At 38.3% G+C, this 22,656-nt stretch overlaps 1 long non-coding RNA gene across 1 annotated transcript; it reads right to left on the bottom strand.

Moving 5' to 3' along the window:
* Nucleotides 1–13,852: 13,852 nt before the first annotated feature.
* Nucleotides 13,853–21,258, bottom strand: LOC120302862. The gene is made up of 2 exons (XR_005555240.1): nt 21,113–21,258; nt 13,853–14,179 (listed from the first exon to the last, which is right to left on the bottom strand). It is a non-coding gene; the product is annotated as an uncharacterized LOC120302862 (long non-coding RNA).
* Nucleotides 21,259–22,656: the final 1,398 nt, after the last annotated feature.

Raw genomic sequence — 22,656 nt, 5'->3', positions numbered from 1 at the left:
AGAAGATGAACTAATGGAGGCAAAGTCTGGAAGTAAAAGCATTGTAAGCATAGAGCCTATGTACTAATTGGAACCAATCCAGAAATAAACAAAAGAAATAATATCAGTGTTAACCCAGGAGCAGAGGGGGAAAATGCTCTGCTGTGAGTATCCTATTGCAGTGCTTTTTTTCTTTAAAAAAAAAGGTGCTGGAACTCACACATGTCATACAACCCACCTTGCCTACCCTACAAGGTTCCATCCAAAAAAGGTGCCAGAACTCTGTTCTGGACGTTCTATGAGAAAAAAAGCCCGTACAATTTAGTGCACTACTAAGAGCAATAAAAGACAGTAGGAGAGCCAGTTTGGTCTAGTGGTTAAGGCGCCATTCTAGAAATTGGGAGATTGTGAGTTCTAGTCCCACTTTAGGCATGAAAGTCAGCTGGGTGACTTTGGGCCAGTCATTCTCTTTCAGCCCAACTCATCTCACAAAGATGGTTGTTGTGAGGAAAATAGCAGGAAGGAACGTTAAGTATGTTCACCGCCTTGAATTCTTTATATAAAAAATAATAATAAAGGTGGGATGAAAAATAAATACAAACAGAGCCATTACAATGTGCAGCTTTTGTGTCTTTAAGGGAAATTAGCTCATTTGCTGATGATTTGGACATAAGGTCAAGCAGAGGCCAATTGCTAAATGAAAACAAGTTAGACTCTAAGGTCATGTTTCTCTCCCTCCTTCCAAGAGTTTTATGTATGGCTTTGTAGTCTTATTTGATTTATTGAGGCTGTAGCACTACAATCTCTTCTCATCAGAAAGAAGACATATCAATAATATGGATTTTGGAAAAACAGATAGTATGAACTTCGGAATCAGCTGCTTCTGAGCATTTTAAGACCAAATATTCTATCTCTATGCAGAGAGAGAGAGAAAGAGAGAGAGAGGGAGGGAGGGAGGGAGGGAGAGGGAGAGGGGGAGAGAGAGAGAGAGAGATTTGAGATTTTCATGCAACTGAATTTATAATGTTATTGCTATAAGCCAAACAGTTCAGTACATATTGCTCCTCTATAAATACTGTTTCCCTAAAAATAAGACCCAACCAGAAAATAAGCCCTAGCATGATTTTTCAGGATACTCCTAATATAAGCCCCACCCCAAAATTAGCCCCAGTTGTCACCCAGAGGGACGCATTTAGTACCGTATTTCTCTGAATATAAGCCCTAACCAGAAAATAAGCCCTAGTGCATCTTTTGGAGCAAAAAATAATTTAAAACCAGGTCTTATTTGGCGGAAAACATGGTAATGATGCTTTATGGAAGATGGAGATAAATAAAGTAGAAAATATACTTAAAAAAAAAATAAAAGCATAATTTGATTGATATTTTTAACAACTAGCCACTGTTGCAGTGGGGTATAATTATACAAAATGCAAAAGACTTAAAGCAGGGGAGGGGGACTAGAATCATTCCCATTGTTTCAAACCGGATCCCACAAACTTCTATTCCAAGTTGGACTTGTCCTGTTAACTAAAAGCTATATAGCAGCAGTCCCCAACTTTTCTGATTCCATGGACTGGCAAGCAGCAGCTGCGGTGGCGGCAGTGGGGGCAAGGGGATGGTTTCGCACATGCAACCAAGCTCCTGTGTTTGTGCAAATGAAGCTTCACACATTCGCCTGCCACTTGTGCAGCCAGATTCCCCATGGGCCGTGGCCTGGTACCAGTCCGCAGCCCACAGGTTGGGGACCCCTTCTATATGGTATAGGAAGGCTTGCCTTAATATATTATATTAAAATGCTTACAGAGAAGAATAAAACAAATTTGGCTAATTACCAGGAAGAACACGCTCCCTGGAATTTGGGTGGGGCTCTTCCCAATATGAATCTTTTTTTGTAATTCCCCTTCCCACCTTGCTTTAATTTTTATTGACTACTTTATAGAGTTGTATAATGTCCTTTTAGTTAGGGCTTTATTACTTTATGGCTCTTTTTATTCTAAATGTCCTCCAGCTATTTCAACCTACAAAGCAGCATACCCATGTGTTAAAGAAATATAATCATGCATAATAAATAGGCTTCTGATTTAGAATTCCTTGATTTAGCAGCTCAGCTCTTTTGGGCTGCTGGACAATCTAAATGGTCAAAGGTATTTGGGGAGTGCTGTAGAAAAGATAGCTGCCCTGCATGAGGAGACTTGTGTAGCCAGAAATTGGCTGCTGATGTTTGACTCTTTCCTAGAAAAGTGTTACACCTCAAAACCAAACCCTGAGCTGTAACCTTTCATTTTTATTTTTTTAAAAGTTCATGGTATCATTTAAAGCTTGGGGGGGGGGAATATTGCCGGTGGTCAGTGCCTTATAAGTTATTATCAACTTTCTGTTTTGATTAAAATATTTATTTTAAACCTAGGTGGGCCAGGGAACTTGCTGAAGGGGCATATCAAAACTTTTATGAGAGGAGCTGATTCACCTCAGCTTGACAGATTTTAATCAGATTTATCTAACTGAACCACACCTTTATATTCAAAACATCTAGCCAGCGCTTCACTTCAACCTGGTTGATTTGTTTGGATTTGATTTACGTCAACCTGAATCAACTGAACTCACTTTCTCTTTTTTATAAAATCCAGACCTTAATGAAACAAAAAGGGCAATCATTGATACAATTGAGGCAATTGATTAAATATTTACCTCTTTTTAAACATTGGTTGAATGTCATGGATATAGACACTGATTATTTGTAAATAATCCAGGGAACAATTGTTAGAATAATTACTCAAATTCTAAAAAGCAGTTTGTGTTGCATAAAGTAATTCACATGATATAGACACTGCTTATAATACAGTAATTTGTTTTTGGAGTATTATCTTATAATCTTATATTAAGTTTTTAACACCACAATCTAGAGAAAAGCATGTTTAAACTTCACTATGTGCTAATTTATTTTGGTTTTTATTATTATTTTATGGAACTTAATTATTAACATTCACTGGACCAGGGTCATCTGTTTATAACAGTGGTTCTCAACCTTTTTAATGCCGCGACCCCCAACCGGTCGTAAGTTGAGGACTACTCAACTGGTGCAGCACCATTTGCAGACTGGGACTTTTGGCGGGCTCAGCAGGGCAGAGACAGCCTGGACAATTCCTATTGGCTTTTGAAAGCCAATAGAATTAGACTCTATTCAAGAGAGTCTATTCTATTGGCTTTCAAAAGCCAATAGAACAAAAGGGAGTAGCACAGCTAAGGAAAAGGGGAAAAAAATGGCGGACTGCATTGTTTGGCGACCCCCGTGAAATGGTCGTTCGACCCCAAATGGGGTCCCGACCCACAGGTTGAGAACCACTGGTTTATAAGATATGGATCTGAGGTAATCCAAACCTCACTAAAATAAATTATTTTCTTATATACATTATATCAGTGGGGATACTTACAGTAGGTGTGGATTTTGTGCACTGAAGAGTTTATACACAAATTAAGAATTAGATTATATCAGTTAGTTTTATTGTGACAGTATTAGACTTCAGTTCTTTGGATGTACTGAGAAGATCTGAATATCCATGCAAAAGCCAAATCTTTATTTATTAAAAAAAAAACCAGGATTCAGTATCAATGAAACAGTTGATTACTGACATTGTACTATAAATCTCTAGTTCCCAATATTTTCTATTTTAGGTCATTTTCTTATTTCCTCTACAATAGGAGTTTGTTTTGGCAGAGTGTTTCCTAATATCTATAACAAAAGTGCATGATACAGCTGCTATTACAATTTCAGACCACGTTCCCGTGAAGCTTACTGTTTTATTTGATATAGACTGAAATATATTTTTAAATGGTCCTTGAATCTTTCTTTGCTGAATGATAAGGATTTTGTTAACCAGATGGGGCAGGAAATAGTTGTGTTGTTGTTGTTGTTAACAGGGACTTTGCTACAGCAATACCTATGGTATGTAACACTTATAAATCATTTATTCTGGGTCACATTGTTGCATATACTTTCTATTAAAATATATAGTTAATGTTACATTATAGAGGAAGTGAACAAATTACTGTTATCTCTTGTATCTGCCAATCATGATATTTTGTGCTAAATATGAACTTTATTTATTGTATTATTTATTTATGCTTCCAAAACAGGATTTTTACTACATTGCACAAGGCAACAATAGTGGAGGTGGGGGGAGGAGAGAGAAATTTAGTGATTTTATTTGTTTGCTTGATAGATTTATATAGCCACCTATCTCAAGTAAATAATTCTGGGAAGCTTTCAACATAAAATAATAAAAACATTTAAAAACATAAAACGCATAGCAGGTGAGAATCATAAACAAGCAGCAGCAGGGAACATAACCAGGAGACAGACTCAAGCACAGAATTAAATTTTCAGAGCCTTACAGAAGAACAATGATGGGACCAATCTGAGCTCAAGAGGGATAATATTTCAGAGGCCACCACAAAAAATATTCTTCTACTGGCCCTCACCAGCCAAAAGTCCCTGGCAGATGGTTCAGGAGCTTGTTCCTTCTGCCTGAGCAGCAGAAGTTATTAGACTTTTGACCTATATAAATTAAATAATGCAATATTGTACCATCTATTTGGGATACAATTAATAAGTATAAAGAGCTTCCAGATTTATTACCAAGCACTGCTTTGAGTTTTATTATAGAGTTGTATGGTAGCTATTCTTCAGCAACAGATAACAATTTTCTAGAAAGTGTATTTGCCATATTCAGCATAGAACCATGTTAGTAATTTTAGTTTACTTCTTTAGCTCCAATAAGGTATTACTATGAAATCAGAGAGGATTCCTAAATGTTTTTCAGTGAATTGTTATCGATAATATATTGGGAAATATATTATCGATATAGTTTGTCTACTATTTTCTAGAAGTGAAAGTCATGCTTTTCTTTTTATATATAGTAATTAATTATTTATTAAAGTTCAACAATAAAAACTAATACAAACAAAAGAAAAAGAAAAAATAGAAGATGCAGAAAAGAAAAAATAGAAAAGAAAAAAATAAGAAAAAGGTTTTTTAAAAAATGTAAAGAAGTGACTTTCCCCTTCATCATAACAATTATAAACAATTTTAGCAACTTTTATTACCTTTGCTTAAAACTAGAACACAAATGACAAATTTTGTGGAACTGCTTTCAGTCCAACATTTCTTCCCCAGAAGTGCAAAGGTGGAGTTTTTCAAATGAAACTTTGCCTTTTCATTTTAATAATAAATGTTCATTTTAATAAGGAAAGTATCAGTTATTCCAACACTGGGAAAGGTCTTTATTATATGTTCTGAAGGGAAGGGGAGGAGAGGGGAGGGGAGGGAAGGGAAGGGAAGGGAAGGGAAGGGAAGGGAAAGGAAGGGAAGGGAGATGTCTAATGCTCACTGCCAACTTCCCACTAGGATGGAGAAGCTGACAGGAAGTTGGAAATTGCTCCTGCTTCCACTGATTTTTTGCTAGCCCACTCTCATTATAATCACATTGATGTGGGGAGAATTAAGTCTGTGGTTATCTTTGACAGAACTTTGAGATAATTAACCTTATTGCTTCTGTCCAAAACTTATAATTCAGAATTTTTACAATTAACACATAGACCTGTTTTGGCCTTTACTGTTCAGTAAGCTATATAGTTTTGTATATTTGTTTGTATCCTATTTTTTCTTCAGGAGCTCAGACTAATTTATGCAGCACTCCTTCCTCCAAATTAGTTAGTAGCTTTAAAGTAAATTCTAAGGTTGCTGGACTGGTTATTCTTTATTTAAAATATAGCTGTATATTATCTTAGGCTTCTTAGAAGCTGATCTCATAATGTTCTATGCAGAATATAGGATTGTAGGATTAGGTGCAATTATTGCTCAATAATTATTTACTAACTTATATCAGAAGAAAAGAGGACAACCAACAACAAAGTGTCTAGACTCAGCTACATCATTGGAAGACCTGAAAGACCAGGTTAGGGAGAGATCGTCATGATCTATTTGGTCACTAAAAGCTGACACCAATTTGATAGCACACAGCCAAATCAATTTATGTCAGTTTCCACTGTGGCTCATTTCTTAAGCAACCAATGTATAATTGTATTTAGGATTAAAGCAAGCCATACTATACTGTCACTGCCAACCAATTATCAGGGTATTCATTTGGAGTCTAGGACAACTTGCCATAGCCAACTCACCACATTCAACTTGCCATGGGATAACTCACCACAGGACAATTAAATGCTATATTAATCGTTTCATTCAATTACTTTTATTATTGGTGACCACGTTTTTGTCAAAATTATTGTAACTCTTGTATTTCTGGATTGACTTTCCTTATTTTATTATTATTGACCACGGTTCTGTTAAAATTAATTTAACTTTTGTATCTGTTGAATTGTCCTATAGTGAGTTGACTTGTGGCGAGTTGGTCACGGTGAGTTTGTGGTGGTGAGTTGTCCCATTCTGATTCATTTGTCCTTACATGTCCCAAAGGTGCTTTTTCAAGAGGCAACTGGACTTCCTTGCTTTTCTTTGAAGACGTTTCGCTTCTTATCCAAGAAGCTTCTTCAGCTCTGACTGAACGGTGGAAGGATTTATACTCCTTGTAGACAGCTGGTCATTTTCATTCTTTTAGAGAGTCACTGAGGCTACTTGGAAGTTTGTCTGTGTCCTCAGGGTCACTGGAGTAGTGCAACTGTGAGTGTAGCCTTTTTGGAACTACTGAAAGGACTGTGTTGTGGAGCTGTTCTTCACAGGGTTAACATGTAAACGACCATAAATAAATAAAAAAACTATTTTGCACATTCTTTTACCCCAAAACACTTTCTGAATGTGGCATGCTATTGAGAAATCTTATAAATGTTTATTCAAAAATGAACTTCCTGAACTAAATGGACTTTACTTTTGAATAAGCATGTGGATGGTTAAGAGCCAGTGCCTACCATCCTATAAGTGTTTTAAAATAAGTGCCATTGAACAAAATGAATATTTTATTTCTTCTAAATAAACATGCATAAGAAATTCTATTGTGAGTTACTGTAATATTTCTTTAGTACATGGTTCTATTATCTCTTACTAAAAGGAAATGAAGGCTTCTCAGTCTTAGTCATCCTTAAAGAAGGCTATTGAAATTAATTCAATTACTTCAACTATTAAGAGACAAATTGGCTCAAGGATTGCAGTAGGCTTATTCATAAACCCTCTTTGGGCCTTTAGGAAGGGCTAAAATTGGGTGAAACAGATGGCCTTCTACACCAGCACCCTTGTGATTTATGCATGCCAGTCCTCTAATGAAAACCATGCTGCATGAAAATCATGATTTCCAAGGGAATTCTACCCACATTTGCTTAGGAAAGCATTAGAACTTTTTCTGGCAATCCAGATCCTGTTTTATCAGAGCCTATGAGCACAGGAAAAGTTTACAGTGGAGTTCTTGGTACTCTCTATGTGTGTGGTTATTTGTTGCAGACATTTCATTACTCCATAAGGTAGCCTTCACAGTGCAAGGGAGTGTGAGGTTTGCTGCCTGCTTATATATAATGACTTGACTTGCCAGTTTTTAATGGGATTGTGATTTCCTCCTTGGAAATTGAATAGGCCTCCTTGACTTGTTCCTTGAATAGGCAGATTGTTTTCTGCCAGTTTGTTTGCAGGTTACTAATCCCTGTTTATCTGAGTGTTGGCTTCTGGAGAGGATGTGTTCTAGACTTTTTGTTTCTTTCTTAGGTTTTCTTTTAATTGTCTCTTTTTAATGGTAGGTAAATGTGGCTTATTTCTATGTGTCTATTGAAGGCTGATTTATCTGAATGCTAAACTTTCAGGAATTCCCTAGCATTTTATTTATTTATTTATTTTGATACGCTGATAGTTTCCCTGTTAAAACTGTGGTTAAGTCTGTCCATGTGTTGTGAGATTAAGGAGTTTTCATCATGTCTTTTGACTGCTATTTGGCATGTACAGTGCCAGTTTTCTGCCTGTCATAGTGGCTGTTATGGTCTTGTATTATTCAGCCACTATGACAGGCAGAATGTAGATGGCTCCTGTTTTTTATCCTTGGCTTCCGTCTTTTGGTTTAGTTAAGATGTATTGGAGGGTTTGAAGACTAAAACTGGGAAAAGCAGGGGGGGAGTGGAACTAAATATACTGGCCCTTTATCCAATTTTCTTTGGTCATTCTTATCCCCCTCCCATCCTGTGTCATATTTTTTGCACTATAAATCCCTGCAAAGAAAATTCTTAGTTTTATTTTTGTGAAAACCAGTCTGTGTATTTTTCAGAATCGAGGGAGAAAACATTGTTTTTCAATTTGTAAACTTACATGTGATAGTGAATGGCATAATAAGCAAGAAATAGTTACAACTATGTTTGAAAGTATGTGGGAATTATTTTTTTAGAAAAACACATTATTATAAAATAATGTTTATTTATATCCTATGTAGATCATATTAGTTTTATCTGTATAACACATTTGAAATTGTGCTTGTGGATCTATTAATAGATTAGGCGGGCTCAATTAGATCACATTGAGTGATCTTATTTCTGCTTCTAACTTTATCCTAAAGGTCTTTTTTTTTTCAGAACAATCCTGTTGAAGTAATCTCACTACAGATAAAAGAGTTCAGCCCTTCCTCATTTAACTATTCAGCACAGCCTTTCTGAAGCATAAAAGTACATCTGCTCCAGTTACAGCAGAATATAGATGAATATATATGATTTTCTTCCTTGTAACATCAAACCAAAATAAGGCTTGCAGAAAACATGGCATGTCTCCATAATGAATATCCATGTCCAATTTGACCCAAAAGTAGCAGGAAAATAGGAGCATTTTTGCCAAAGTAATTCTATTTTTCTCTGCTATTTTCATTCTTTATATATAGCATGTACAGTTGGGATACTAATATTTCTTTGAAATTGATATTGCCTGTGACTCAAATGCTCTAATGAATGACTCATGGGTACTGTGAATAGATATCAGAGGGTCAATTTGGAGCTAGAAGGATCCTTGCAGGAAACAGATGGCGTAGAAATCCATAATCTGTTCTTGCCCTTTCCAAAGATGTCTTCCATTTTTAGAGTAAAATTAATCTTTAAATATTCCTTTGATACTGCAAATTATTTCTATATTTGTAAAAAAAAAGGAGACAGTCTCAGAGGCTAGAAGTATCACAACATTCTTATTGGAACAATGTGAACCAAGGATCTGCAAGATAAGGTTGGAGGTTTCTAAGCACCCAGATTTTTTGAACATTAGTAATAGGTTTATTGTAATTGTGTGAAACTATCACTTTACATTTTACAGCTATAGAAGGGACAGTACATTTCACTGATGGAAGAACATATTTGCAACATAATATGCAAAAGACAAAGGAATGACATGAGATCAGTTTTCATTAATCTTTCTTTCCTTGCGATATGGGTATTGATTAAGGCACCAGATTGTGAATTCTAGTCCCATGAAAGCTGCCTAGGTGATTTTGGGCCAGTCACTCTCTCTCGGCCCATCTCATCTCATAGGGTTGTTGTAGGGAAAATAGGAGGAAGAAGGTGTATAGGATATGTTCGCTGCCTTGAATTATTTTTAAAAATAATAAAGACAGGATACAAATAAATAAACAGATAAAATTCCATGCCACACCATCCAAATTTCATGTGCCAACTCCCCCACTTTTTTGCAGAAGATTGGCTACCAAGAAGGGAAAGAGGGAGGCATTTTGTGGGAAATGTGCTTTCCACTGATGAAGGAACATTCTTGGATCTAACCCATATTTTTCTTGCAACAGAGAATTACAAAACTAAACCTCCTAACAGAATGTCAGTTTCCATATGCTGCAGCCAACATGACCAACAGTCAGGGAATATGGGAAATGGGAATATAATCCAAAATGTCTGAGGGACAACAGTTTGGTTATGCCTGCTATATACTCTCCTTTCATAGTGTCCTAGGAAATCAAATTAGAATAAACTAGGAAGGAATGGGACAGGATGGGACGGGACAGGACAGAAGGGAGCAGAATAGAATAATGCAGATGGATAGCCTTTCTGTTTCAGCTTAGCACAGTGGTTCTCAACCTTTTTAATGCCGTGACCCCCAACCGATTGTAAGTCGAGGACTACTCAACCAGTCGTAAGTCGAGGACTACTCAACTGGTGCAGCACCATTTGCAGAATGGGACTTTTGGCGGGCTCAGCAGGGCAGAGACAGCCTGGATAATTCCTATTGGCTTTTGAAAGCCAATAGAATTAGACTCTATTCAAGAGAGTCTATTCTATTGGCTTTCTTTCAAAAGCCAATAGAATAAAAGGGAGTAGCACAGCTAAGGAAAAGGGAAAAAAATGGCGGACTGCGTTGTTTGGCGACCCCCGTGAAATGGTCATTCGACCCCAAATGGGGTCCCGACCCACAGGTTGAGAACCACTGGCTTAGCAAATTCTGCCATTTGATGTTCCTTCCCTTCTTTCCTTTTTCAGGGTATGAAAATATACAGGTTTTGCTCAAATTCACATTTTGTGATGATTTCTCCATCTCTTGCCCCAGATGACTCCTGATTTGCATTCAACATTGAAACTAGCCATGCAAGGAAGAGGTTGCATGGAGAAGCACTTAGAAAGAAATAATTATGAATGCTTCTTACCCTCTTTTGCTTCTTTCCAGTTTTCTGGAGAAGTGATTACCAAGGAATGTGGAAATAACTCACAAACCAGGATGGAACTAAAGCCAGAGACATCTGCACATGAAAATGTAGCAAAAATGTCACTGACATCTTTATGAATGCCTATTTTAATCCAATGTCCATAATTTTCAGCTGGTCAGAATAATTGTTAAATATTGTCATCAAGGGTGTGTTTACACGAGATATCTCAACTAATGAGTCATTTTCTTCATATTTAGTTGGTGGTTTATTTAGTTGAACTATTTTTACACTATTTTTTCCAAGGCAAAGCCTCCTTGAAGCTACAAGATATATATTTAAATGCCAGTGACTAAAACAGCAACAAAGGAACAGCCACATTAAAAGCTAAATTTATAGAATAAAATGAATACACATTTCAAGAAAAAGTAAAGCAGTCATATACTTAATGTCTTGTTGCTGTTTGTAATCATCAGCACCTTATACTGGGGCCAAATTTGCATAGTCATCAGAATTGGCCTTCCATCAAGGCCTGGTTTCAGACAGAAATTAAATTCAGAAGCTGAACATACCTATAGAGCAGGGGTGGGGAACTATGGCCTTTTTACAATCTGTGAACTTCAATTTTGGGAGTTGAAGTTCACAGATTGTAAAGGGGCCATAATTCCCCATCCCTGATACAGAGAGCTGGAAAGATGCAGTGATACATTTTCTCATAGAGAACAGACTGATCTCGTAATGGGTTTTGGTTAAGAGACCCAATGTAAGTAGAGCACTGTTAACACTGCAAATTTCAATGGGGAACAGAATCAGATTTTTGTTTAATTTGGGAAAATGCTAAGAGAGGGAAGAACATATATAAAATTAAATCATATTAAAGAAATATCCTTGGGGGGAGGAAGCATCTTTCTTCCTTCTCTGCCATGTGGATGGCAAGACCAGGTTTATCCCTTTAGTCAGTCAGGACATAGATTAAAATCTCCACAGCTTTAAAAGATTGTAGAGATGTGGTCAAACACACAAGGACATATTAAGTAATATTCTCAGGTGAAAACCCCAAATACACCTACAACCAAGCATATAAACTGTAGTTAATTAGACATGAGGCATTTTCAAAGAGTGCAATTGCACTGGCATTGTCAGGCCCAGCCAAGTTTCGGGAAGCAGATTAGTATGTTTTCCAGCCTATAGATTGTGATTTGCAGAGCAATTGAAGTCAGGATGGGGCTATGTGAGAAATGTGTCCAAATGATTGAACATGATGCTTCTGAATTTCATCGGCTGACATAGGTTGATCACAGCCTCACTATTTAATCGCTTCATTCTGTACTTTCTCGTAGACTGAAATTCTAATATTTGGGGTAGGCAACCCATTTAGAAAATATTGAGCTTTTTCAAATTATGTATTGTACAATAAGATCAGTAGTTTTAATAGATGTACATATGTGCTTATGCTGCCTTTTTCACCAAGGGCAAAATGCTCATACTCCAAAAACTGCAACAGCTTGGCCAATGTGATTATTGATATTGGTTGAGGTAGCTATTTTCTGCTCTAATTACATGTGTGTTTTTTTAAATATAACTTTAAATGGGATGTCTCTTTCATTATCTACAAAAATCACCCTGCCATCAGCAAGCATGTCCAAATTTGACACTGTGCCAACTTTCTACATGACTGCATCCATCACAATGTTGAATAGCAAGTGAAGGATAATGCAGCCTTATCTCACACCAGTATCTACATTTCGACATCCCACCAATAACAGAAACAGAATGATGTGATTCCTCATAAACGTGCATACAGAAAGGATACTATTTCAATAGGCACATCTTCAATGAATTCCTTTCAGAGTGTCGGCCCCATCCTGTCAAATACTGCTGCAAGGTCAATGAACAGAGCTTCTTTCCTCAGCTGAGGTGTTTCTTAACACTAATATTTAGTCACAGCACTATCATCCAGATCAGAAACTGGCCTGTTCTTTTTGGGTCAGTTGAAGTCTTTGTTGGATTACTTTCATAAAATAATTTCCAGGGCCGGGTGCAGGCAGTGGTGGGAGCCAAATAATTTAACAACCGGTTCTGTGCCCTAATGACCATTTTAAGTATAAAAAAATTGATATACCGAAAGGTAGTTTACTATTTCATGCATTTAATACTTAAATAAGAAAAATAAAAGAGGTACACAAAACTAGATTATGTTATAAGAGTTTTAAATATTAATGAAAAAATATTAAATAATACTTGACAAAAAACAATAATACTGTTATTTAAGATATTTCCCTATTGCTTCTTGATTGGCATCCTCAATTGCAATTTTCTTCACTTTTATCCGAGCATCATCGGCTGTGTCATTTATCCTTAATCATCTTCTCACTGCGGCAAGAGGCCATGAGGCAGGAGGCTGCGAGGCTTGTCACACCAATCATGCAGCGACTGGTGCAACAAGCCTTGTGGCCTCCTGCAGCAAGTAGCAGCACCGGCACAATCGGTGCAAAGAGCCATACAGCGTCTTGCTGCAAGCAGCTGCAATGGCACAATCAGCATGATGCACTGCATGGCCTCTTGCCACAAGCGGCAGCACTGGCACAATCAGCATAAAGAGCCACACTGCGTCCTGCTGCAAGCAACAACAGCAACACGATCAGCATGATGCATTGCATGGCCACTTGCCATGAGCAGTGGCAGTGGCACAGTCAGCGCAAAGACCAATGCAACATCCTGCCATAAGCAGTGGCACCAGTGCAATTGACACAAAGAGCCTTGCAGCATCCTGCCACAAGCAGCAGCAGCAGTGCAATCAGCGCAAAGAGCCACGCAGATTCCTACCATGAGCAGCGGCAGCAGCATGATACACCACATGGCGTGCAGCCACAAGCGGCTGCAGAAGAACTCAGATTTATCATAACTGGTTTGCCGAACTCAACAAAAAATTAGGTACCAGTTCTGATGAACCAGTGCAAACTGGCTGAATCCCATCACTGGGTAGGGGGTTACTGTTTTAACTCTGTTTTCTGAGTTTTAATTTTTTGTAAGTCTCCTAGAGTTATTGAATGTGAGTGGGTCATCTTATAAATTCTAGAACATAGAATAATAGAGTTGGAAGAGACCTTGGAAGTCTTCTAATCCAACCCCTTGCTTGAGCAGGAAATCCTATACCATTTCAGACAAATGATTGTCCAGTCTCTTTTTGAAAGCCTCCAGTGATGGAGCAGCTGTCATGGTTCCAACAGAAACAAATAAAGCAGAACTCCAAGGCTTGCAAATTCCTCAAAGAACATGTTTATTAGTTACAAAGTATCAGTATGTCAAAAGTGAAACCAAGTCTGAAGACACACATAACAATTCCACCCCTAAGGCTATGCAAGCAACTATGTTTCCCAATACATCTTGTTGGTGGGCTTTTCACAAAACGCCCAGCCTGCAGTCTCAGGAGCAGCCGATGACCTTGGTTCCCTTGGGACAAAGAGTTATTTAGACTTGTGAACCACCTAGCAATCAATATGTCAACCGAAAATGAATAAGGAAGATGGTTGCAGCCATGCTCATTTTTAAAGTTGACTGTCGGCTCCCCATCAGAAAGAAAGAGTCTCCTGCAGGAAAAAAAAAGCAGGTTAAGCATTCCCTCCAGGCTTGTGAGGGTATTTATCATAAAACATTTTTATCAATCAATCTGCTTCACATTTGTACATTTCACCCAGGTAGCTTCCAAAAGGGGGTAACCTTTCCACTGAACAAGGTATTGTAACTTTCCCTTGTACAACCTAGAATTGAGAATACATTTTATTTCATAATGTGTCTCCCCCTCCACCACCATTGGACCCAGTGGCTTCTTTGAGGCCTGTCTCAAAGAGGATTCTGACACAGATTTCAATAGACTGCATTGAAACACAGGGTGAACTTTCCCCAACAATTGTGGTAGTTTCAGTTCCACTGTGACAAGGTTAATGATTTTAGCAATAGGAAAAGGACCAAGGAATTTTGGCCCCAATTTTCTACTGGGTAATTTTAACCTTAAATATTTCATTGAAAGATAAACTAATTGTCCAACCTGAAAAGGTTTCTGAGGAGAGCATCATTTGTCTGCTTGCTCTTTGTAAACCTTGATAGCTTTGATCAATGCCTTCTTCACATTCACCCAAACCCCCTGGAAGGATGTCACCCATTGGTCCAGAGTCTGGGAAGTAGGAGGCTTCGACCCGTTACTATTTTAAATGGGGTGAATCCAGTGCTACTGTGCACCATATTGTTGTAGGCTACCTCTGCAAAAGGCAGGAGGTCAGCCCAATTAGCCTGCTGGTAATCTACATAGCATCTGAGGTACTGTTCCACCATTGTTTTAGCCTTCTCAGCAGCTCCATTAGTATTCAGATGAAAAGCTGATGATAGCCCCTGGGAGGACCCTCCAAAATTTTGCAGTAAACTGTACCCCTCTGTTAGAGATAATCCACTATGGGGCACCATGGAGTCGGTATATGTGCTTCAAAAATAGTTTGATTAGCTTCTGGGCAGAGGGAAGTCCCGAGCAAGCAATGAAATATGCCTGTTTGGAAAATAGATCAATCACAGTCCATATTGCAGTGTTTTCCTTGCTCTCAGGTAATTCCACTATAAAATCAATGGCTATCTCCTCCCAAGGTTGAGAGGGATCAGACGCCTGCTGCAATAAACCTGGTGATTTTCCAGGATGCCTCTTCATGGCAGCACAAGTGGCACAATTCTTAACATAACTCTCAATGTCTTTTTTCATTCTTGGCCACCAGAATTGCCTTCGCACCAAATCAATGTCTTTAAAAAACCAAAGTAACCCACTTGCTTAGCATCATGACTCCATTGCAATGCCTGGATTTAAAGATAACAAGCTGTTCCATTGGTTTATTGCTCTCACCGTTAGGAAATTTCTCCTTAGTTCTAGGTTGCTTCTCTCCTTGGTTAGTTTTCAATTATTGTTTCTTATCTTGCCTTTTGATGTTTTGGAAAATAGTTTGAACCCCTCGTTTTTGTAGGAACGCCTCAAGTTTTGGAACATTGCTATCATGTCACCCCTTGTTCTTCTTTTCATTTGACTAGACATACCCAGTTCCTGTAACTGTTCTTCATATGTTTTAGCCTCCAACCCCCTAATCATTTTTGTTACTCTTCTCTGCACTCTTTCTAGAGTCTCAACTGGAAAGTTTAATTTATTTAATCTCTAAATAAATAAATACCTTGCACATAGTTGACAACAGGCTAATCCTATGGTGATTTTTCAGTCATGAATGTTTCCTTTCTTGAAAATTGGTACTTATTATTCCCAGTTTCCATGAATTTGGTATTTTCTCAGACTGTCAGATTATTTGAAGGAATGGAGCTTGCAATATATTCTTAAGTGCTTCTGCAATGATCTTATCTATCCCAGCAGTTTTCCCACTTTTTAACCGATAGATAGCAGCTATTGTTTCAGAGATCCTGGGCTCACATTCTTCAACAGTTCCATCTGGACTATTGACAACTGGTGATTCTATTGTCTTCCAAGAAAAAGATAGCTGTAAAAAAAAAGATGGAAATACTTGCAGCAAAAAAAAAAAAAAAAATAGTTATTCCATTCCAGATCATACAAAAGTGCCATCTGCCTTTCTGATGTTCTCATTCGTGTATTGAAAGTTATCTCTGAGTTAGTAATGAGGCTGAGATATTTTTGACAACTTGTAGCTTCTTCAAGCTTTTTTGCAATGCTATTCCAATGCTGTAAACATTCCATTTTGCTCTGACATGAATATGGACTTACGATATTAACACATGTTAACTGTATTGAGTCTGCACTGTCTTCATTCATTTACTACAGATGGCGAACACAATCCAGAGTTGTGTTCTTCATCATGCTACAGAACAAATTTCCTTAGCACATTTGTTAATTATTTCTGAGAATTGTAACATTTAATCATTTATATTTTCCAGATATTTGAGGACAGCGTATTGGTTGATGAGCATCGATTGGATCTGTTATTTGCAAGCAAAGTCTTGTAACTTCATCCATCCGTAATAGTTCAGTGAGGCTACACTACGAGCAATTCATTTCAATGAGAGTTCAGGGATTCCACTTACAAAATGGTCAGAACCACAGTTGGTGTCTCTCATTAATCTGACATCCATGAGGGATGTTCAGAAATGACTGCAATTAAGAAATAGTTGAGGACTGCTGTGCCCTTTTGTCAGCAAAAACACCATGTTAATTAATGTTTTAGTGGATATTGAAATAAGCTGTTTCCATGTGTTAGCACATTTGTTCCTGCAAATGATGCCAGACACAGGCCACTGTCATTCATCTTTCCAGCACCAAATTTGCCAGGATATTTCCCCAGCCTTGTTGGTTGTTACCAATACGGGCATTTAGATCAATATTAGTTCCCTCTGTGGCCATGAATCAGGATTAATTTTCACAGCAGCAGTGAATCCAGGCTCATTTGTAATGGTGTAGAAAATTGGTCTTTTATTTTAGTGAACTAATCAGTTAACTAATTTGTATCCTGCCTTTATTATTTTTACAAATAACTCAAGGTGGCGAATATATTCAACACACCTTTCTCCTCTTATTTTCCCTACAACAACAACCCTGTGAGGTGAGTTGGTCTGTGAATGAGTGGCTGATCCAAGGTTATCCAGCTGGCTTTCATGTCTAGGGTAAGACTAGAATTCACTGTCTCCTGATTTCTAGTCTGGTGCTTTAACCAGTAGACCAAATTGGCTCTTTTTTTTATTAGTCTTTTGCCTTGTTCATGTTTACTTCTGCTACACTTCTGTACATTTTTATTGTTTCTGACAGTGGTAGAACTACTAATTGATTTGAGACTGGTTGGAAGCTCATAATACTTTAGAGGTTATGTAATCTCCTGCAAAGCCAAAACCCTTTGCATGTTTCTCACCAACTACAGGCAACTACAGCCAATCCCAAACTCAGACAAGGAAGGAAAGTTGCAAAAACAGACATCAACTCATGGGAATGAAAAGAAACATCACATGCTAAGAATAATGCAACTGCATCAGGATGCAGATGAAAAGTAAAGTATGCAACTGGCCAGATACAACCCAAATTGGACCCAAAGCTGGGAAAGCATCTTAAATTGCCTATTTGCAATGTTCAAACAGGCCTCCAAATTGGGCCTCAGGAGTTAATTGTTGGTAAACTATTTTGCTATGGAATTTCAGTTGCAGAATTATCCGCATTGTCACTCACTGCATCTGGAAAAATTCATATCCACGGTGAAGTCTGGATGCTTTTGTTAAATAGCAATAGAATGTGCCCACAAGGAAGAATCTCTTCTCAGGTAAGAGAGCTTTGTTTATAGAATTATTTTCTTGGGGAAATTTTCCAAATGCCATGGAAGCATATTCCCAGTCACCTTAGTGTTGGTTTTCAGTGTCTTAATTATGCTAGATTAAAGGCTTTTATAAATCTTTAAGTTCTTATCAGTGTTCTTGATTAAGAAGGAAAGTTGCTCTTTCCATTAAGGCAGTAAAATATTCTGTTTTTGTAACCTTTTGGATTGCCTTCCTGCTTTTAATAGTAAGAAATCAAAAATATGGTCTATACACCTTTTCATTAGTCCTTCTGCTGGCAGATTTGGTTCTCAGCCACATTCCTTTGTCTCTGACCCATCATCTCTATCATCCTTATTGTGAAATCTAGTATAAGCTTTATGACAGTTAGTGACAGCTTTAAGTTTCCCACAAACTATGTCAAACGTTGCAATTAGAGAAACAGCCTTTTACTTTATTAGGTTTTCCAGAGGTGTATTAGATAAATAGCATGCCAACAGAAAGCTGGGAGTAATTACCATACAAAAGAACATAGTGTTATTAAAAACCACAATGATGGATAGATTGTAGAACATGAAAAATTATATCCTAATAGATCTGGTAGTCTTTAAAGTGCTACAAGATTCTTTTGTGACAATAGATTGATATGATTACTTCTCTAAAAACAATCCTTCTGTGGTCACTGATAAACTCTTTTTAAAGACTGCACTGGTGTGTTCTTTTCCACCAAAGGGTCCTCGTGTTATATGGCCAGGGAAACAAAAAGAAATATTTTGCTGTGATTAAATTAATTCAGACAAACCAATCACTTTTTCATTAAGAAGAGTTTAATGGAAAGATTTGCTCTCTTTCAAAATTCATTTGGCTTTTCTGATATTGAGCAAAATTGATAATGCCATACTGACATGAATGTGTTTAAGAAAGGGAACACATCCTTCCATGTACAATGTTATGCTATCTCCCCACCTCCCAAGAGTGAATTATATTGGGAGCAAAGGGAGGAAACCAAAAAAATAAATAAACCAATATACCTCAAGTACATTGAAGAAAAGGGATTCAAACAAGTGAGAAAGCCACTCTCCACAGACAGCACAGTGGTTGTATTCATATACAGTAGCACACTTCTCAAAATCAGGAGAAGGCCAAACAGGTGTAGCATACAACATGCTAAACTTGGTTAAAGCTAAGTTCTTTAACTTTGGAAGCTGAGTACATTGTGCCAACCAAGCCCATTTTATTAGGTTAGTGTCTTATGCATCCCCTAAAAGTCCATAAACCAAGTTGAACAAATTCTGTAAAGCAAAGTTGGTTCTTCCTCCTCCTCCTCCTCCTCCTCCTCCTCCTCCTCCTCCTCCTCCTCCTCCTCCTCCTCCTCCTCCTCCTCTTCTTCTTCTTCTTCTTCTTCTTCTTCTTCTTCTTCTTCTTCTTCTTCTTCTTCTTCTTCTTCTTCTTCTTCTTCTTCTTCTTCTTCTTCTTCTTCTTCTTCTTCTTCGATCTGAATCTCAAGGGAAACAATGTCCCACAGGGCAAGTCATGCAAAGAAAAGTCACCTCTTCTGGATTCCATAAAATTAATGTTTAATGGGACATAGAACATGCCTATCTGTTCTTGTAGGGCAGGCAATTGGAGGTCCATGGTCCTCCAAATATCCAAGTTTTGTGCCAGGAGGAATTTTACAAGCGACCACTGGCCCTTTGAATTGCATCTGAAAGAGCACTGGTAACAGGTGCAATTCATACAGTAGTGGTGTTACATGGCATACTGGAAATGCATCTGATCCTAGTCACACTGTCACATTCAAGACCTTTGAAATGAGCGGGGTCAGCATCAAAATGTTTTGCATTTCAGTTAAATGCTTATTAGTGTCACATTCTTTGTGTAATTAGTAAGTTTCCTCTTAGCAACTTTTGCTTAGTTCCAGAGGTATTGAATTCCAGGCCTTGCGGGTTTTGTGTATTGTGTGTATGCTCTGGGGCAGAGGTGTCAAACTGGTGGCCTGTGGGCCGGATGCACCCTGTGGGCCGGATGCACCCTGTGGGGTGGCTGCCTTTGCAGAGCAGCCACCCCTGCTCTGCAAAGGCAAAAAATGTCACAATACATCACGATTTGTCACATGACATGGTCAAGTTTGACACCCATGCTCTGGAGTCTTGTTATTACCCCCTGATGGGTAAACAGTCCTGCCCATATTTTGCAGTATGTATAAACAAGATATTGGGCCCCAACTTCCCACTTTGCTGCTGTCTTGACAGCTGATTAATGTCCAGAGCAGTGATTCTCAACCTCAGCAACTTTCAGATGTGTGGACTTCTTATAAGAAGCTATGAGAAACACTGGTCCAGAGAATCATCTTATCAGTGACTACCAGGAACTTCAAGCATCCCCAGTCTTTTTAAACAGCGTTGTTGATAGACTAAGAAAAAAACAGCTTAAATAGACAGGCAATAATGGAAATTGGCGATTGCATTCTCACTTAGTTGTATCAAAATCTTTGCCCCACATCCTCCAATGACTATGCAGGATTTCTTTTCTTCTTTCATCAATGAAAAAATGCCCTTCTGTGTTTGGAAACTACAGCGATTTTCCAATCTCTGCACAATTCTTTTGAGCTTCCTTGAGAAAATATTGGTTTTATCAATGTTCTTAATTAATGTTTAGCTGCTAATTTAAAAGGCCTCAGGGCACCGAGTCAAGAGCAAAAGAAATCTTGCTGGGTGTGAACAATTCCTGGCTGTTAATGATTTGGATGTCAAGATGTGTGCAATAGCAAAGGATAGCTAATGCCCCCTCTAAGCTGGCTGAGCAGCGGCTTCTGCTCCTTGTGAGCGCAGTAAGTCTCTGCTGGGATCAATTTACTTCTTCATTCAAGCCACACAAAAGAATTTGTCAATGGCTCAAGAGGTGACGTCAGTTCACATCGGCTGCAGAAAGTGAGGAAGAGAACAGTCCTGTAACTAGGGAAAGGACTGGCCTTGCCAATTCTAATGTTTCCATCCAAAATGGCAGGCTCCTTTTCATTAAGAAAATATTTTTTAGAAACACTTAATGATTTCCCAGTCTTTGCACTGCATATTGGTGGATACAAGGTATTTCACAGCCAGTACTGGGAAGACAAATATTTTCTTCCTGCTTTTCTTATTGCTTTGGATTTTAATTTTTTGATCCCACAGCCAAAAGCAGTCTCACCCATCAACATATTGTCGGGCCATAGCAGAGGCTGCCCCGGTTACCTGTTCTGAAGGCGCCCCGACTCTCCAGGCGCGCGTCTCGACTGCCCGACATTCAGCTGATTGGCGGGCATGCGCAGAAGACGCTCCAACAGCCAGCTGGCCTCGCTGGCTCTGCACATGTGCGGACGACGGCCAGGATACTACAGCACACGCGCAGACGGTCGGAAGGGCTAGAAATGCCCAGTACCCATGCGCGGACACCGGGATGAATCTAATGACAGTAATTGAAGCATTACAAGCTGCCGAAGCATCAGGAAGCTGTCGAAGCGTCGGGAAGCGTCGGGAGGCGGCAACTGAAGGCTAGCATAATCGGGATGGATGACCATATATGGGAAACTAGGTGGTCCGGCAGAGGGTGGAGGTGCATGGGTGTTAGCGTGGTTGTGGGCTAGGCGGGGTCTCTTTGAATTGTATAAAAGAACCATGACTGTAATGGTTGTTAGTGCTGACTTTAAACCATTATTTTTCTGTAATAAAGTTGAAGTTCTTCGTTCCTGACGTGGTGACTCTGTGTCTGTTGGTTGTGAAGTCAAGACGAGGCAACACATATGCTTCAAGGAGTCCTTTCTCACAACAAGAAACTTACTAGTTACTATCCTGCACAACAAGAAACTTACTAGCTACTATCCTGCTCAGTTTGCATTGAACAAGAAGACTATCCTTGGAGCTTTTCTGGGCACCCATTGTACTGCCAATCAATCACTTTTCAACAATGGCACTCTATCTGCCGGAAAGTACCCATCACTGTTTGCTTGAGCAACCAGCTGTTTTTGTTTTCAGGGATCCTTCTGAAAGGATAAGACTATTGGTCAGCAGGCACTGGCATTCCATGATAGACAGGCAGTGCCAGGCAAGAATATATAGGTATCTCTGAAGAATCTCTATGAGATATGTTCATCCATCTGAGATGACAGGTTCATTTTGCCTCTCACGAAGACCAAATCTATAGATGAGTTAAATCTTAACATTGCTGGACACTACAATTTGAAATAATAAATCACTCAAATGTTACACAAATTTGTATTTCACAGAAATATGTCCAATGTCAATCAGCAGGATTTCTAAGAAAAGATCACATTTTCATTTGTAATGAGGAATTTAGGAATTGTGAAAGATGTGTTAAGGTTCCATAAACCAGCCACCCGGCATCCTCCCTGATTTTTTTTTTTAAATTATTTAAATTATCACTTCAGAGATATTTTGGGAAAGCTTTGGGTAAAACTAAGATCCACAGGAAAGAAAGAAAAAGAACTGGAGAATGTTAAGTCAATTTCAAATAGAACATCCTCATATTTGCTCTGAAGCTTCATTAATAAAAAAATATTTTCACAATTACTTTTGGATAGTTTGCAATTGAAATATATCATTAATTGAGGGAAAATAAATATTAGTTGTAGGCTTTCTTTCTAATGCAAAGTGCGAAGCTTTATTTGATTTTTTTTTTATTCCCAAGGTATGAAGGTTGTGAATTTTAAAAAGTATTTTTGTTTTGGGCTTCCGGTTAGGCATCATAGTGTAACAGGTTCAGGAAGATGGGGCTCTGT

This window comes from Crotalus tigris, unplaced genomic scaffold (genome assembly GCF_016545835.1).
Source record: "Crotalus tigris isolate CLP2741 ecotype Arizona unplaced genomic scaffold, ASM1654583v1 scf7180000024439.5362192, whole genome shotgun sequence".
Classification (NCBI taxonomy): domain Eukaryota; kingdom Metazoa; phylum Chordata; class Lepidosauria; order Squamata; family Viperidae; genus Crotalus; species Crotalus tigris.
Note: the sequence above shows the minus strand (reverse complement) of the source record. Positions and strands in the feature narration are given on the sequence as shown.